Source organism: Oncorhynchus mykiss, chromosome 4 (assembly GCF_057628025.1).
Source record: "Oncorhynchus mykiss isolate SJ-2025 chromosome 4, ASM5762802v1, whole genome shotgun sequence".
Lineage (NCBI taxonomy): Eukaryota > Metazoa > Chordata > Actinopteri > Salmoniformes > Salmonidae > Oncorhynchus > Oncorhynchus mykiss.
In genome coordinates this window covers 87,174,119-87,192,500 of record NC_143025.1, presented here as the reverse complement: position 1 = coordinate 87,192,500, position 18,382 = coordinate 87,174,119, and the positions used below count along the sequence as shown (strand labels likewise).

Sequence of the window (18,382 nt, the reverse complement as noted above, 5' to 3'; positions counted from 1 at the left end):
AGAGAGAGAGAGAGAGAGACAGATAGAGAGAGACAGAGAGAGAGAGGGACAGAGAGAGAGAGACAGAGAGAGACAGAGAGAGAGAGAGACAGAGAGAGGGTGAGGATGGAGAGACAGTGATAGAGTGAGGGGGAGATGGTGAGAGAGACAGAGAGGGAGGGGGAAATTGAGAGAGAGAGGGGAGGTGGAGAGAGAGAGACAGAAAAAGAGAGAGGGGGATGGAGAGAGAAAGAGAAAGAGAGAGAGGAGGGAAGGGTGAGTGAGAAAGTGAGAGAGATAGGCAGAGATAGAGAGACAGAGGCAGAAGGAGAGAGATAGGCAGAGATAGAGAGACAGAGGGAGAAGGAGAGAGACAGAGAGAGAAAGCGATAAAGCACATTCAGGTACTTTAGGAGTGAAGTCAGACAGTCAGCCATTTCAGGCCAAGTTAGAGCTCTATTCAATCAGTAAAGCTGAAGAGTTACAGATTCTGCCATAGAAATGTAAAAGTAATTTCCGATTGACCCGACAGTGTTTACCGTGAATGCAGTCTCCGCTAAAGCGGGAACATTGCCTTTAAATTTCAATCACGCTGTGAAGCTGAAGACAGTCGTGAAGAGGGCACGACAACACCCATTCCTCCTCAGGAGACAGAAAAGATTCGGCATGGGTCCTCAGATCCTCAAAAGGTTCTACAGCTGCACCATCGAGAGCATCCACTGGTTGCATCCACTTCCTGGTATGGCAACTGCTCGGGCTCCGACCGCAAGGCACTAGCCCAGTACATCACCGGGGCCAAGCTTCCTGCCATCCAGGACTTCTATACCAGGCGGTGTCAGAGGAAGGCCCTGAAAAATATCAAAGACTCCAGCCACCCTAGTCATAGACTGTTCTCTCTGCTGCTGCACGGCAATCGGTGCCGTAGCGCCAAGTCTAGGTCCAAGAGGCTTCTAAACAGCTTCTACCCCATAAGCCATAAGACTCCTGAACAGCTAATCAAATGGCTACCCAGACTATTTGCAATGCCCCCTCACCCACACTGCTGCTACTCTGTTATTATCTACGCATAGCCACTTTAATAACTCTATCTACATGTACATAATTACCTCAATTACCTCGACACCAGTGCCCCCGCACATTGACACATTGACTCTGTACCGGTACCCCCTGTATATAACCCTGCTATTGTTATTTACTGTTGCTCTTTAATTATTTGTTATTCTTATCTCTTACTTTTTTGGGGGTATTTCCTTAAAACTGCATTGTTGGTTAAGGGCTTGTAAGTAAGCATTTCACTGTCAGGTCTACTACACCTGTTGTATTCAGCATTTCACTGTAAGGTCTACTACACCTGTTGTATTCAGCATTTCACTGTAAGGTCTACTACACCTGTTGTATTCAGCATTTCACTGTAAGGTCTACTACACCTGTTGTATTCAGCATTTCACTGTAAGGTCTACTACACCTGTTGTATTCAGCATTTCACTGTAAGGTCTACTACACCTGTTGTATTCAGCATTTCACTGTAAGGTCTACTACACCTGTTGTATTCAGCATTTCACTGCAAGGTCTACTACACCTGTTGTATTCAGCATTTCACTGTAAGGTCTACTACACCTGTTGTATTCAGCATTTCACTGCAAGGTCTACTACACATGTTGTATTCAGCATTTCACTGTAAGGTCTACTACACCTGTTGTATTCAGCATTTCACTGCAAGGTCTACTACACATGTTGTATTCAGCATTTCACTGTAAGGTCACTGTAAGGTCAACAAGTCAACCTGTTGTATTCATGTGACAAATAAAATGTGATATGCTTTGATTTGAACTTCAGCGATGTGGATTCAATAGAGACTTTAAGCTTACAGACTACTGACCCAGGTACAGTAGATCAGTGTTAGTCTTCAGTATAGCAGCACTGTGTAATTCTACATAAGTTGTGTGAAGCTTCACAGACTCAATTTAAAATCAGGTTCCAGACCATTCTGAGTGATTTCCCCCGTTCAAGACAATTGACTTGATTATTTCTAGGATTTTCATCTGACCCGTTCCTCACGGCAGGAAAATGATCCTGCAGCAACAGGAAATGTGAATTATTTTGTGAATTATAATTAATTTTTAGTTAAGACAAGTCTGACATTTTTTAAGTGGAAATTACAAACTTTTATAAGCCTTCTTAAACTTAGGAAACACTAAAAGTTTGCATTTCCTGCAACAACAGGGTGATCAAATGAAGTTCCCACATTTGTACAATGAAACAGAGCAAAACACTTATTTGGTAATAGATGTCTGACAAGTCAGTACTTGATACTGTTTTTTGATGAGATACAGTAGTTCTGAATCTCGACTGGATCTGAGAGGAAATATGTGTTGACGGTGATTTTCACCGCTAGAACTTGCTAAGACTCGACTGTAAAATGTCATCCCAACTCAATGTCACGGATGGGTGAGCTATGGACATAAGACAATGTTGTTCTTCTGCAGTCAAGATCTGAGACGAGACACAGACCAGCAGGACAACATTATCCATGTCCTTGACTATTGCAACAGACTTGGCTAATAACTTATTGACTAGCTAGAATATTTATTCGACAATAAACCTTTTTTTTTTAAAACATTTCCTTAAACTTCTGAGGATAGAGGGCCTAACTTCTTACACAAAAATTGGCCTCGGTTGCTTATCCAATGATTCCTAACATGTTCCTCTTCAGTATTCAGTTGATGCGAGCAAATAAAGGTTCAAATAAACAAATAAAAGAAGCCAGTCTAAGGTATCAGTAAAATACCCCTGATTAAAACATGAACAGCCTTTGTGCGTACTATGATACGTTCAAGGCAGCATTTAATGAAACTGGTATCCTCCCCAGGCCCAAACAAACCCAAATCTCAGCAGTACAGATCCTATTTCAGTCCTCTCCATTGATTAATGAAGGCAATTATTTATCTTGAGAGTCACCTCACGTCTCACGCCGTTGTACTTACGGTGATACTGTAGCTAATTCAAGATGAGATCTACTCTATTCAACCAACACCCACGTGGTAAGATGAGGCTCTCAATCACAATGCCCACACAAATGGATCTCCTTCGGGGCTAATTGAGAAGGAAAAGCACAAGACAGAGAGGCAAAGCTCAGGGTCTCAAATAGAACATATCGCAACAACAACTTTGGGTAAAATTTTAGCCTGCAGTTATAATCTTTATAGCTTGCTATAAGCAGGTATAATGCTTTACAACTTGGTATAAACAGGAATAATGATTTTTTATTTGGTATAAGCAGGTATGAGAATTTGTTCTAATACAAAGGAAATCGAAGATTTTACTGAACATGTGATCTCACCAGGGAAACCTCCAGACTGTAGTAATAGGTCAGGGTAACCTCTAGTAATAGGTCAGGGTAATCTCTGTAGTAATAGGTCAGGGTAACCTCTGTAGTAATAGGTCAGGGTAATCTCTGTAGTAATAGGTCAGGGTAATCTCTGTAGTAATAGGTCAGGGTAATCTCTGTAGTAATAGGTCAGGGTAATCTCTGTAGTAATAGGTCAGGGTAATCTCTGTAGTAATAGGTCAGGGTAACCTCTGTAGTAATAGGTCAGGGTAATCTCTGTAGTAATAGGTCAGGGTAATCTCTGTAGTGATAGGACAGGGTAATCTCTGTAGTGATAGGACAGGGTAATCTCTGTAGTAATAGGTTGGGGTAATCTCTGTAGCAATAGATCAGGGTAACCTCTGTAGTAATAGGTCAGGTTAAACTCTGTAGTAATAGGTCAGGGTAACCTCTGTAGTAATAGGTCAGGGTAATCTCGGTAGTAATAGGTCAGGGTAATCTCTGTAGTAATAGGACAGGGTAACCTCTGTAGTAATAGGTCAGGGTAATCTCTGTAGTAATAGGACAGGGTAATCTCTGTAGTAATAGGTCAGGGTAATCTCTATAGTAATAGGTCAAGGTAATCTCTGTAGCAATAGGTCAGGGTAACCTCTAGACTGTAGAAATAGGTCAGGGTAACCTGTAGACTTTATTAATAGATCAGGGTAACCTCTAGACTGTATTAATAGGTCAGGGTAATCTCTGTAGTAATAGATCAGGGTAACCTCTAGACTGTAGAAATAGGTCAGGGTAACCTGTAGACTGTATTAATAGATCAGGGTAACCTCTAGACTGTATTAATAGATCAGGGTAACCTCTAGACTGTATTAATGGGTCAGGGTAAACCCTGTAGTAATAGGTCAGGGTAACCTCTAGACTGTAGTAATATGTCAGGGTAATCTCTGTCGTAATAGGTCAAGGTAACCTCTAGACTGTATTAATGGGTCAGGGTAACCTATAGACTGTATTAATAGATCAGGGTAACCTCTAGACTGTATTAATAGATCAGGGTAACCTCTAGACTGTATTAATAGATCAGGGAAAACTCAGGGCCCCTAGTGGAGGACAGTGATGACTCTGAGCCCCTAGTGGAGGACAGTGATGACTCTATTAATAGATCAGGGAAAACTCAGGGCCCCCAGTTTTAAATCAAGGAACATGTAGGGTCCTACTCATAAGAAAGGAGATCATTTAAAATCATCTTTCTCTCTACCCAGTCAATGCAGTGTTGACAAACAGCCTTGGCCCACATCTTTCTCTCTACCCAGTCAATGCAGTGTTGACAAACAGCATTGGCCCACATCTTTCTCTCTACCCAGTCAATGCAGTGTTGACCAACAGCCTTGGCCCACATCTTTCTCTCTACCCAGTCAATGCAGTGTTGACCAACAGCCTTGGCCCACATCTTTCTCTCTACCCAGTCACTGCAGTGTTGACAAACAGCCTTGGCCCACATCTTTCTCTCTACCCAGTCACTGCAGTGTTGACAAACAGCCTTGGCCCACATCTTTCTCTCTACCCAGTCAATGCAGTGTTGACAAACAGCCTTGGCCCACATCTTTCTCTCTACCCAGTCAATGCAGTGTTGACCAACAGCCTTGGCCCACATCTTTCTCTCTACCCAGTCAATGCAGTGTTGACAAACAGCCTTGGCCCACATCTTTCTCTCTACCCAGTCACTGCAGTGTTGACCAACAGCCTTGGCCCACATCTTTCTCTCTACCCAGTCACTGCAGTGTTGACCAACAGCCTTGGCCCACATCTTTCTCTCTACCCAGTCAATGCAGTGTTGACAAACAGCCTTGGCCCACATCTTTCTCTCTACCCAGTCAATGCAGTGTTGACAAACAGCCTTGGCCCACATCTTTCTCTCTACCCAGTCAATGCAGTGTTGACCAACAGCCTTGGCCCACATCTTTCTCTCTACCCAGTCAATGCAGTGTTGACCAACAGCCTTGGCCCACATCTTTCTCTCTACCCAGTCAATGCAGTGTTGACCAACAGCCTTGGCCCACATCTTTCTCTCTACCCAGTCAATGCAGTGTTGACAAACAGCCTTGGCCCACATCTTTCAGAATTCATAGAAGCTTCATGAGCCTGTCAACATTGGTTCAAAGCTACGGACATAATGCAACAAACATGACAGGTTTTGGCAAACAATCTGCCGTCAGGGTCCTTGAGTGAGTGAAGGTACCGAACGACTTCTCATAGCCTGATTCAAGACGGGCACAGTTTAATAACTATTTACTTCACCCATGCCCTTTGTAATACAGCAGCAACCATACACGTTACTCGTATCATTCCTATGGTAGGGCTCTAGAGTATCTTTCATATGGTAGGGCTCTAGAGTATCTTTCCTACGGTAGGGCTCTAGAGTATCTTTCCTATGGTAGAGTTCTAGATTATCTTTCCTATGGTAGAGTTCTAGATTATCTTTCATATGGTAGGGCTCTAGAGTATCTTTCCTACGGTAGGGCTCTAGAGTATCTTTCCTATGGTAGGGCTCTAGAGTATCTTTCCTACGGTAGGGCTCTAGAGTATCTTTCCTATGGTAGGGCTCTAGAGTATCTTTCCTACGGTAGGGCTCTAGAGTATCTTTCCTAGGGTAGAGCTCTAGAGTATCTTTCCTATGGTAGGGCTCTAGAGTATCTTTCCTATGGTAGGGCTCTAGAGTATCTTTCCTACGGTAGGGCTCTAGAGTATCTTTCCTACGGTAGGGCTCTAGAGTATCTTTCCTACGGTAGGGCTCTAGAGTATCTTTCCTATGGTAGAGTTACAGATGATCTTTCCTAAGGTAGAGTTCTAGATTATCTTTCCTATGGTAGAGATCTAGATTATTTTTCCTATGGTAGAGTTCTAGATTATCTTTCCTAGGGTAGAGTTCTAGATTATCTTTACTAGGGTAGAGCTCTAGATTATTTTTCCTAGGGTAGGACTAGATCATTTTTCCTAGGTTAGGACTCCTGATTATCTTTACTATGGTAGGGCTCTAGAGTATCTTTCCTACGGTAGGGCTCTAGAGTATCTTTCCTATGGTAGGGCTCTAGAGTATCTTTCCTATGGTAGGGCTCTTGATTATCTTTCCTATGGTAGGGCTCTAGAGTATCTTTCCTAGGGTAGAGCTCTAGAGTATCTTTCCTAGGGTAGAGCTCAAGAGTATCTTTCCTATGGTAGGACTCTAGATTATCTTTCCTATGGTAGGACTAGATTATCTTTCCTAGGGTAGGACTCTAGATTATCTTTCCAATGGTAGGGCTCTAGAGTATCTTTCCTAGGGTAGGACTAGATTATCTTTCCAATGGTAGGGCTCTAGAGTATCTTTCCTAGGGTAGGACTAGATTATCTTTCCAATGGTAGGGCTCTAGAGTATCTTTCCTAGGGTAGGACTCTAGATTATCTTTCCCAGGGTAGGACTCTAGATTATCTTTCCTAGGGTAGGACTCTAGATTATCTTTCCAATGGTAGGGCTCTAGAGTATCTTTCCTAGGGTAGGACTAGATTATCTTTCCAATGGTAGGGCTCTAGAGTATCTTTCCTAGGGTAGGACTAGATTATCTTTCCAATGGTAGGGCTCTAGAGTATCTTTCCTAGGGTAGGACTCTAGATTATCTTTCCCAGGGTAGGACTCTAGATTATCTTTCCCAGGGTAGGACTCTAGATTATCTTTCCAATGGTAGGGCTCTAGAGTATCTTTCCCAGGGTAGGACTCTAGATTATCTTTCCCAGGGTAGGACTCTAGATTATCTTTCCCAGGGTAGGGCTCTAGAGTATCTTTCCCAGGGTAGGACTCTAGATTATCTTTCCCAGGGTAGGACTCTAGATTATCTTTCCTAGGGTAGGACTCTAGATTATCTTTCCCAGGGTAGGACTCTAGATTATCTTTCCCAGGGTAGGACTCTAGATTATCTTTCCCAGGGTAGGACTCTAGATTATCTTTCCTAGGGTAGGACTCTAGATTATCTTTCCCAGGGTAGGACTCTAGATTATCTTTCCCAGGGTAGGACTCTAGATTATCTTTCCTAGGGTAGGACTCTAGAGTATCTTTCCCAGGGTAGGACTCTAGAGTATCTTTCCCAGGGTAGGACTCTAGAGTATCTTTCCCAGGGTAGGACTCTAGATTATCTTTCCCAGGGTAGGAGCTCCAGAGAAGCATACAGGGCTAAAATAAAGAATAACAATAATGTAAAAAAACAAAAGTGTTTTAGGAAGGTTGCAACAGAGCTAAGCAAGAGATCCCACCCTGCCTAAGTAACGGAATAGGGAAACACTGCCAGCCCAAAATCAAAGTAAAGTAAGTAAATATTAGGCACCAGAGTAGCAGACACCCTGTCCTTCAACACTGATGACTCTGAGCCCCTAGGGGAGGATAGTGATGACTAGCCCCTAGTGGAGGACAGTGATGACTCTGAGCCCCTAGGACAGTGATGACTCTGAGCCCCTAGTGGAGGACAGTGATGACTCTGATCCCCTAGTGGAGGACAGTGTTGACTCTGAGCCCCTAGTGGAGGACAGTGTTGACTCTGAGCCCCTAGGGGAGGATAGTGATGACTAGCCCCTAGTGGAGGACAGTGATGACTCTGAGCCCCTAGTGGAGGACAGTGATGACTCTGATCCCCTAGTGGAGGACAGTGTTGACTCTGAGCCCCTAGTGGAGGACAGTGATGACTCTGAGCCCCTAGTGGAGGACAGTGATGACTCTGAGCCCCTAGTGGAGGACAGTGTTGACTCTGAGCCCCTAGTGGAGGACAGTGATGACTCTGAGCCCCTAGTGGAGGACAGTGTTGACTCTGAGCCCCTAGTGGAGGACAGTGATGACTCTAAGCCCCTAGTGGAGGACAGTGATGACTCTGAGCCCCTAGGACAGTGATGACTCTGAGCCCCTAGTGGAGGACAGTGATGACTCTGAGCCCCTAAGCGGACAGTGATGACGCTGAGCCCCTAGAGGAGGACAGTGATGACTCAGAGCCCCTAGTGGAGGACAGTGATAACTCTGAGCCCCTAGGGGAGGACAGTGATGACTCTGAGCCCCGAGGACAGTGATGACTCTGAGCCCCGAGGACAGTGATGACTCTGAGCCCCTAGTGGAGGACAGTGATGACACTGAGCCCCTAGGAAAGTGATGACTCTGAGCCCCTAGTGGAGGACAGTGATGACTCTGAGCCCCTAGTGGAGGACAGTGTTGACTCTGAGCCCCTAGTGGAGGACAGTGATGATGATGAGTCCCTAGTGGAGGACAGTGATGACTCTGAGCCCCGAGGACAGTGATGACTCTGAGCCCCTAGTGGAGGACAGTGATGACACTGAGCCCCTAGGAAAGTGATGACTCTGAGCCCCTAGTGGAGGACAGTGATGACTCTGAGCCCCTAGTGGAGGACAGTGTTGACTCTGAGCCCCTAGTGGAGGACAGTGATGATGATGAGTCCCTAGTGGAGGACAGTGATGACTCTGAGCCCCGAGGACAGTGATGACTCTGAGCCCCTAGGATAGTGATGACTCTGAGCCCCTAGTTGAGGATAGTGATGACTCTGAGCCCCTAGTGGAGGACAGTGATGACTCTGAGCCCCTAGTGGAGGACAGTGATGACTCTGAGCCCCTAATGGAGGACAGTGTTGACTCTGAGCCCCTTGTGGAGGACAGTGATGACTCTGAGCCCCTAGTGGAGGACAGTGATGACTCTGAGCCCCTAGGACAGTGATGACTCTGAGCCCCTAGTGGAGGACAGTGATGACTCTGATCCCCTAGTGGAGGACAGTGTTGACTCTGAGCCCCTAGTGGAGGACAGTGATGACTCTGAGCCCCTAGTGGAGGACAGTGTTGACTCTGAGCCCCTTGTGGAGGACAGTGATGACTCTAAGCCCCTAGTGGAGGACAGTGATGACTCTGAGCCCCTAGGACAGTGATGACTCTGAGCCCCTAGTGGAGGACAGTGATGACTCTGAGCCCCTAGTGGAGGACAGTGTTGACTCTGAGCCCCTTGTGGAGGACAGTGATGACTCTGAGCCCCTAGTGGAGGACAGTGATGACTCTGAGCCCCTAGGACAGTGATGACTCTGAGCCCCTAGTGGAGGACAGTGATGACTCTGATCCCCTAGTGGAGGACAGTGTTGACTCTGAGCCCCTAGTGGAGGACAGTGATGACTCTGAGCCCCTAGTGGAGGACAGTGTTGACTCTGAGCCCCTTGTGGAGGACAGTGATGACTCTAAGCCCCTAATGGAGGACAGTGATGACTCTGAGCCCCTAGGACAGTGATGACTCTGAGCCCCTAGTGGAGGACAGTGATGACTCTGAGCCCCTAGTGGAGGACAGTGATGACTCTGAGCCCCTAGGGGAGAACAGTGATGACTCTGAGCCCCGAGGACAGTGATGACTCTGAGCCCCTAGTGGAGGACAGTGTTGACTCTGAGCCCCTAGTGGAGGACAGTGATGACTCTGAGCCCCTAGTGAGGACAGAGATGACTCTGAGCCCCTAGTGAGGACAGATGGTGACTCTGAGCCTCTCCTGGAGGACAGTGATGACTCTGAGCCCCTAGTAGAGGACAGTGTTGACTCTGAGCCCCTAGGACAGTGATGACTCTGAGCCCCTAGTGGAGGACAGTGATGACTCTAAGCCCCTAGTGGAGGACAGTGATGACTCTGAGCCCCTAGTGGAGGACAGTGTTGACTCTGAGCCCCTAGTGGAGGACAGTGATGACTCTCAGCCCCTAGTGGAGGACAATGATGACTCTGAGCCCCTAGTGGAGGACAGTGTTGACTCTATTCCCCTAGGACAGTGATGACTCTAAGCCCCTAGTGGAGGACAGTGATGACTCTAAGCCCCTAGGACAGTGATGACTCTGAGCCCCTAGTGGAGGACAGTGATGACTCTGAGCCCCTAGGACAGTGATGACTCTGAGCCCCTAGTGGAGGACAGTGTTGACTCTGAGCCCCTAGTGGAGGACAGTGATGACTCTAAGCCCCTAGTGGAGGACAGTGATGACTCTAAGCCCCTAGTGGAGGACAGTGATGACTCTGAGCCCCTAGTGGAGGACAGTGATGACTCTGAGCCCCTAGTGGAGGACAGTGATGACTCTGAGCCCCTAGTGAGGACAGAGATGACTCTGAGCCCCTAGTGAGGACAGATGGTGACTCTGAGCCTCTCCTGGAGGACAGTGATGACTCTGAGCCCCTAGTGGAGGACAGTGTTGACTCTGAGCCCCTAGGACAGTGATGACTCTGAGCCCCTAGTGGAGGACAGTGATGACTCTGAGCCCCTAGTGGAGGACAGTGATGACTCTGAGCCCCTAGTGGAGGACAGTGTTGACTCTGAGCCCCTAGTGGAGGACAGTGATGACTCTCAGCCACTAGTGGAGGACAATGATGACTCTGAGCCCCTAGTGGAGGACAGTGTTGACTCTGAGCCCCTAGTGGAGGACAGTGATGACTCTAAGCCCCTAGTGGAGGACAGTGATGACTCTGAGCCCCTAGTGGAGGACAGTGATGACTCTGAGCCCCTAGTGGAGGACAGTGATGACTCTGAGCCCCTAGTGGAGGACAGTGATGACTCTGAGCCCCTAGGGGAGGACAGATGGTGACTCTGAGCCTCTCCTGGAGGATAGTGATGACTCTAAGCCCCTAGGACAGTGATGACTCTGAGCCCCTAGTGGAGGACAGTGATGACTCTGAGCCCCTAGGACAGTGATGACTCTGAGCCCCTAGTGGAGGACAGTGTTGACTCTGAGCCCCTAGTGGAGGACAGTGATGACTCTAAGCCCCTAGTGGAGGACAGTGATGACTCTAAGCCCCTAGTGGAGGACAGTGATGACTCTGAGCCCCTAGTGGAGGACAGTGATGACTCTGAGCCCCTAGTGGAGGACAGTGATGACTCTGAGCCCCTAGTGGAGGACAGTGATGACTCTGAGCCCCTAGTGGAGGACAGTGATGACTCTGAGCCCCTAGTGGAGGACAGTGTTGACTCTGAGCCCCTAGTGGAGGACAGTGATGACTCTCAGCCCCTAGTGGAGGACAATGATGACTCTGAGCCCCTAGTGGAGGACAGTGTTGACTCTGAGCCCCTAGTGGAGGACAGTGATGACTCTAAGCCCCTAGTGGAGGACAGTGATGACTCTGAGCCCCTAGTGGAGGACAGTGATGACTCTGAGCCCCTAGTGGAGGACAGTGATGACTCTGAGCCCCTAGGGGAGGACAGATGGTGACTCTGAGCCTCTCCTGGAGGATAGTGATGACTCTGAGCCCCTAGTGGAGGACAGATGGTGACTCTGAGCCTCTCCTGGAGGATAGTGATGACTCTAAGCCCCTAGGACAGTGATGACTCTGAGCCCCTAGTGGAGGACAGTGATGACTCTGAGCCCCTAGGACAGTGATGACTCTGAGCCCCTAGTGGAGGACAGTGTTGACTCTGAGCCCCTAGTGGAGGACAGTGATGACTCTAAGCCCCTAGTGGAGGACAGTGATGACTCTAAGCCCCTAGTGGAGGACAGTGATGACTCTGAGCCCCTAGTGGAGGACAGTGATGACTCTGAGCCCCTAGTGGAGGACAGTGATGACTCTGAGCCCCTAGTGGAGGACAGTGATGACTCTGAGCCCCTAGGGGAGGACAGATGGTGACTCTGAGCCTCTCCTGGAGGATAGTGATGACTCTGAGCCCCTAGTGGAGGACAGATGGTGACTCTGAGCCTCTCCTGGAGGATAGTGATGACTCTGAGCACTGTCATGTCTGCAATACCACAGGTAAACCTGGGCATGGATCAACACCTGTCATATCTGCAATACCACAGGACAAACCTGGCCCCAAACACACAACAATGGTTTATTCCAAACTTTAAAGGACCAATTTCAGTTTTCTGATAAAGATTATTAATAAATTTATAGGACTAATCTGGATTCAGGAAGCTGGCCCACATACCATTACCTGTCTGTGGTACCACAGCACAGACAGTCAGACACCCTTGGCTGAAATCCACCTGGCTGAAATCCACCTGGCTGCAAACCAATCTCAAGTGGCTCTGGCCCAGCAGTTTAAATCCTCTCATTTTCATTTCAACAGGATGAAAGAGCTCTGGAGAGACGGGGAGTCAAACAATGGTATTTTAATTGTCATAGAAACCACTGCCGACCACCTCTACTACCCCAAATGTATCCTAGTGTTCTCTCACCAACCCTGTGACATGACAGAGATCCCCAAAGACATGCAATCATCTTTTTGTGGACAAAGTGGTCAGATTTGTAATGAATTTGAACAGCAGCAGTGCAAATAAACTGTTTAAACACTGGGAAAAATGTAACAAAACGGTGTAATTTTTGTGTCAAACACTGCAGATATTTGTACATTTGTTTTGTATATATCTTGGTCAAAACAGCCTAAAACAAAGATGAGTCATCGTACAATAACTGCAAAGTGAATCACTGAGATACAGTAATGTAATCAAACAACATAATTAATATGCAAACTGCTTCTAACAGACTCTCCACAGTGTTGCTCCTACAGCTATCCTCGTCTTATTCTCCACAGTGTTGCTCCTACAGCTATCCTCGTCTTATTCTCCACAGTGTTGCTCCTACAGCTATCCTCGTCTTATTCTCCACAGTGTTGCTCCTACAGCTATCCTCGTCTTATTCTCCACAGTGTTGCTCCTACAGCTATCCTTATCTTATTCTCCACAGTCCTGACTATATCTTCATGCCCTATAAAACTCTGCGGTAGCAAGCTGTTTATTATCTAAATGGTGCTAAAATGCTACTGGTCTTGTGCTATCTGCCCAGCTGATGCAATGATGACCCATGGTGTGGTGTGGGCGGGAGCCAGCAAGCAAGGGAGCGCGTGTACAGTGGGTATACGTGGGCTTTGGCAGCATCTGTTTTTGTTTTAAAGAGGCTAAATATAAAGAGCTGTCCTATGAAATGTAGAATGCTTCCAGAACAACATCATCTCCAAATAAGCATTGTGCTGCAGCTACTGCTAGGGGGGGGGGGGGGACGAGACGACGACGACGACTAGGCTAGGGACTAGGAAAAGCACCTAGGCTAGGGACTAGGAAAAGCACCTGGGCTAGGGACTAGGAAAAGCACCTGGGCTAGGGTCTAGGAAAAGCACCTAGGCTAGGGACTAGGAAAAGCACCTGGGCTAGGGTCTAGGAAAAGCACCTAGGCTAGGGACTAGGAAAAGCACCTAGGCTAGGGACTAGGAAAAGCACTTTACCTGGGATTAAAGGTGTAGATACTGGGTGTTTAAAGGTGCATCTACCTACACAACTCTGCATATCACCCCTTGAGTTAATGACACGTATGACATCACAACCACAACATTTGATATCATTGGAATAGAAATATATGTGTGACTGCCAAAATAATGGAAACACTTAAGTAGACGAGGTATACAAAGTATATTGAAAGCAGGTGCTTCCACACAGGAGTGGTTCCTAACTCAATTAAGCAAAGAAATCCCATCATGCTTAGGTGCATGTATAAAAATCCTGGGCACACCCTTATTTTGGTCATTAGTTTGCCTATCATGGCTATGCCCCCGTAGGATGACAATGCCCCCCATCCACAGGGCAAGAGCGGACACTGAATGGATTTATGAGCATGAAAGCGTTGTAAACCACATGCCATGGCCGTCTCAGTCACCAGATCTCAACCCAACTGAACACTTGTAAGAGGTTCTGGAGCGGAACCAGAGACACCGCTTTCCATCACCATCAACAAAACACCAAATTATCTCATTTTGTTTGTGGAAGAATGGTGTCACATCCCTCCAATAGAGTTCCAAACACTTGTAGAAGATATACCAAGGTGCATTAAATCTGTTTTGGCTCGTGGTGCCCCAATGCACTACTAACACACTTTATATTGGCGTTTCCTTTATTTTGGCAATTACCTGTAGTTTTAGTGCTGAGCGATTAGATCTTTTGAGGTCGGTTTGAAAATAATCACGGTGTACGATTTCAATCATTTTTTAAAACATGAATTAAATGTATTATGAAATAATGACATTAAAATTATTTTTAGAGCTTTTAATGGACATTCCAAAGCCAAAAATAGTGAACATTCAATTGCCAAAACAGTGAAAATATTGAATATTGTCTCTGTCAGGTCTACATTGGGTAGACATCAATAGAAGAAACAGGAAATGACTATGAAATAATAAAAAAAATTCAGTTGTGTTTATTACATCGTTTTTATTTTGATTACTTTATTATTTTGCATTCCTTAAAGTCATCATATCATCTCTGTTCAGGCAGAAGCAACCAAAAAGCCAGACAACTTTCTTTCTGCTCCCCAAACTGTACTGTCTTCAGTCATCCTATTTAGCTGGCCTAGCCTGCCTAAACATGCTGCAGAGCTGTCTGACCAAGTCATTTGACTAGCTCTTCAACGTAGATAAGGAATCATTTCACAAACTTTCTCTAACTTTCTCATCTGTTGTGTACATTTCCTCTCTATGGAAGTCTGTGTGTTTCTAACCTAACATAGTAAATTCATCTCTGACTGAGATGGGGGGGGGGGGGGGGGGGGGCAGTGGATTGTGGGTATTGTAGTTAATTACCACGTTCTTGCACTGAATTTGGTTGAATATTGCTCAAGGAAAACTACAGCTCCCTTCTGCCCAGGGTCCCACATAGTTCTTGACATGACTTTTCTCATAAATTATTTTATTTCCCTCTAGAGAAATGGCGCATTTGGGCACACAAAACACTAGCTACATTTCAAGTCATTTAATGTGGGTCAATTAGTTGCTTAATAACCGAAAAAAAAAATACGAAATGTCGGTTAATCGCTCAGCACTACTGTACATCCAAGCATTTGAACTTCTGACTCCACAATCACACTTTGTAACTGAGATGATGAACAAATCCAATTTCTTGGAAATGCTTCAAATTCTTACATGTTGTTTTCCATTTGCCAGGACTGAAACTTCATTACCAATTATTACAAAAAGCTACCGCTCTTGTGATACACATCAGTTGATGTGCAACAAAAATTCCCTTATTTTGTTGTTGTGTTGATAGTTCTTCCATTTATATTCTGTAGGACTGTAACACCATTACCGATTCAAAAAGAAACGCTCTTCTACCTGTTGCTAATACTCATCAGACTGCAATACAAGGAGTTCTGTCATCTTTAATATTCTGAACATAGACAGTCATGATGCCTGAAATAGCGCCATTGACAGAATATTCTATCAGCGAAATAATAAGGCCATACAATTCAACAGCTGCCAATGCTGCAGATAAAAGCCACGGCCATTTGAATTCTGTAACCAGGTTTCCATCCAACCTTTTTATGGAATGAAGTAGGCTACTTGTTGGATAAAAATGTTTAATACCAGGCCTGATGGAACAAGAACATTTGTTAGTAGACTTTTCAAATGTCGACAAAACAAAATTATAGACACGGTGGGATCTTTTTGTGTTGGTTAATTAATTATGCGATATTTATCGTTGGAAACGTTTTTATGTGCAAATATTGATTTTAATAACCATCAAGTAAACTTGGGAGGCACGCGATGACATGTTTTGTGACCATCACATTATGACTCATCGGGAAGCATGCAGTTTATTAGGCTGCAGATGAAATACATGATGATAAACTTCACAGGGTGGTGAAAGTGCACGGCGATGAGCTTGATGCTCCTTTCCAATAAATATTGAAGGTCTTATTCTGATGACAAGATCATCGATGCTTGGCTGTCATTTGTCGATAATAATCTCATCAGGTATATAGGCTATACCCACACTGTATCTGCAAACTGTTGGGGCACATTCGCTATTTAACGCAACATTTTTGGGAGGTGAGAAAATCACCAGTACATCAGAGTTGAACATGCAATGGAAACACATTTAACTTGTATTTTTGCATTCAGTACATGGGAACAAAATGCATTTGTTTATGTGCACTAAGTCATCACGCACAGTCTTTTATCCGCAACAAATCAATTTGATGGAAACATATCCCTTTTGGGAAAATGCGCGTAATGTTTTCATGCGGATTTTAGAATCATATCTAGACAATGTAGCCAGTTGGATGGAAACGTAGCTCGTGTCGATCGGTCTGTTCTGGACAAATTCAAGAACTACAAAGTCTTCAAGTCGCACCTAAATGCGAACGGACGGGTATCATTTGTGGAACGTTCTAACAGTTCCTAAAACTTCGTGAAGTACAAGGTTGCCAAAAAACAACGGATACAAAGTAGCATTATCAATTCAACTAGCTGCCTAATAGGCATTAACTCATCACGTAGCGTATTCTTAATGTTTGTCCATAGGCTACCAGAGTGAGGACAGACATTTGCCGGAATAAATGTGGTGAGTGAAAAAGCTAATTAAAATAGTCCACTCCCTACCCGGTACCTTATTCGGCCCGCTATACAACTTTGTATGCGTTGTGTGTTGACAACCTTGTTATATACGACGTTTTTGGAACAGATTCCTGTTGGAACGTTCCACAAGTTATACCCACCCACAACTGGAAAGGATGAGGCGTTTCTAAGGCTTGTAAATTACTAAACAGTCAGTTAGGGGTGGGGGGTATCCTTCATATTGAGGTTGTCATGGTGATGTAACGCGTCCCTCTTCCAATCAAAATCCTTTTCCTTAATTCCTCCCGACTGAGAGACCTAGGTATATGAGAGGCCCAGGGCTCTGCCAGGCTTATCACTTTTACACCTCAACAGCATAACACACTCCGGCCTCGATCCCCAGATCTGGTGGCATGCTGATAATTTAATCATATCCTAGGCCTTACACATCTTGGAAGATCCGTTGATCGTTCTAAATACCAGGGCTTGTTGAGGATGTTGATAATGCACTTCAGATATTTGAAGATATCCTGAAGAATAAATAAACATCTAATGATACAAATATAAAATATGAATGGACAGAAAGACTATCTGTTGGAATATTATAATATCTGTAATGGTACATCAACCAAAATGACAAATTAACAACTCAATTATGAACGACATATAAATCATATCTAATAACACATTTCAAATTAAATTAACACTGACGTGCATGTTTATGTATCGACTGACTATTGATAATATTTTGTGACAGACTAAAGTCTGATTAGACTATTGACATAATGTCATGTGTACTTGGGGCTCGGGGGGGAAACCCTCCTGGAATATGCCTGTTGTCATCAGATAATCAGGATGCCATTGAGTGGTGTGAGTGTCGGGAATCTGAGAGCCATCGGGGTCAGCATATCGCAGGCCTGTTAAATACTGGTGGCCGACCTGTCACCTGTCAAACAGCCACCACTGGCTTTTCTCTCTATGATAACGTACGCTATGGATCTAAAACCAACTCTAGATAATGGTATGGTACAAATCAATTATGCTCACTTCATCATTTGGATCAACATCCAAATTCAAGTTGCTCCTGAGAGCGACAACCAAACCACCAAATGTAATGTGTTATTCTCCATCGTATGACACTTTATCGGCAACAGCATGTCTAAGATTTCACAAATGATCCAAACTCCAAGCATTAGGCATAAGCCTTTTATAATGACCTCTTAATAGAGGTCATTATCTGAATGTACACAAGCTATAGTCTACAACCAGTAGCCCATTGGGACAGGTGTTACCCTGATACCTTTAGGAACCATACTGAATTAGCTGGATTATAGGTGACACACACATCTCCAGTGTCACAAGGTGGTAAAGGCTAGTCCAGACTAGCCGATATGTCAATGGTCAACCAACTGTGATGGATGGTTATTCACACCAGGCCAACATACATACTGTACATCATATCTTTGACAAAAAAATAACTGCCTTGTACGCCAACATCTACCCTATGTAGCCTATGGTAAGAAACCAATCTGCGGCGACCACTAAAATAGCGGAGCCTTGCCTGGGGTTCTCTAACGTGTGAACAGAACTTATTAAAACACCTCACCCTGTGTCAAAGCAAAGCACAAAGCTTTTCGCTTGACGATTAAATCAACAACAGCCTATCAGAAAAGGACTTTACAACCCACACGCAGATAGAAAACCCGAGAGAAAAAAAAACAAGAAACCTTATGTTCTTCAA

At 45.1% G+C, this 18,382-nt stretch overlaps 1 protein-coding gene across 2 annotated transcripts in view; it reads right to left on the bottom strand.

Moving 5' to 3' along the window:
• LOC110521100 (ryanodine receptor 3) overlaps positions 1–18,382 on the bottom strand; it is a 266,242-nt gene that overhangs the window by 246,771 nt on the left and 1,089 nt on the right. The gene's annotated exons all lie outside the window — the stretch shown is intronic.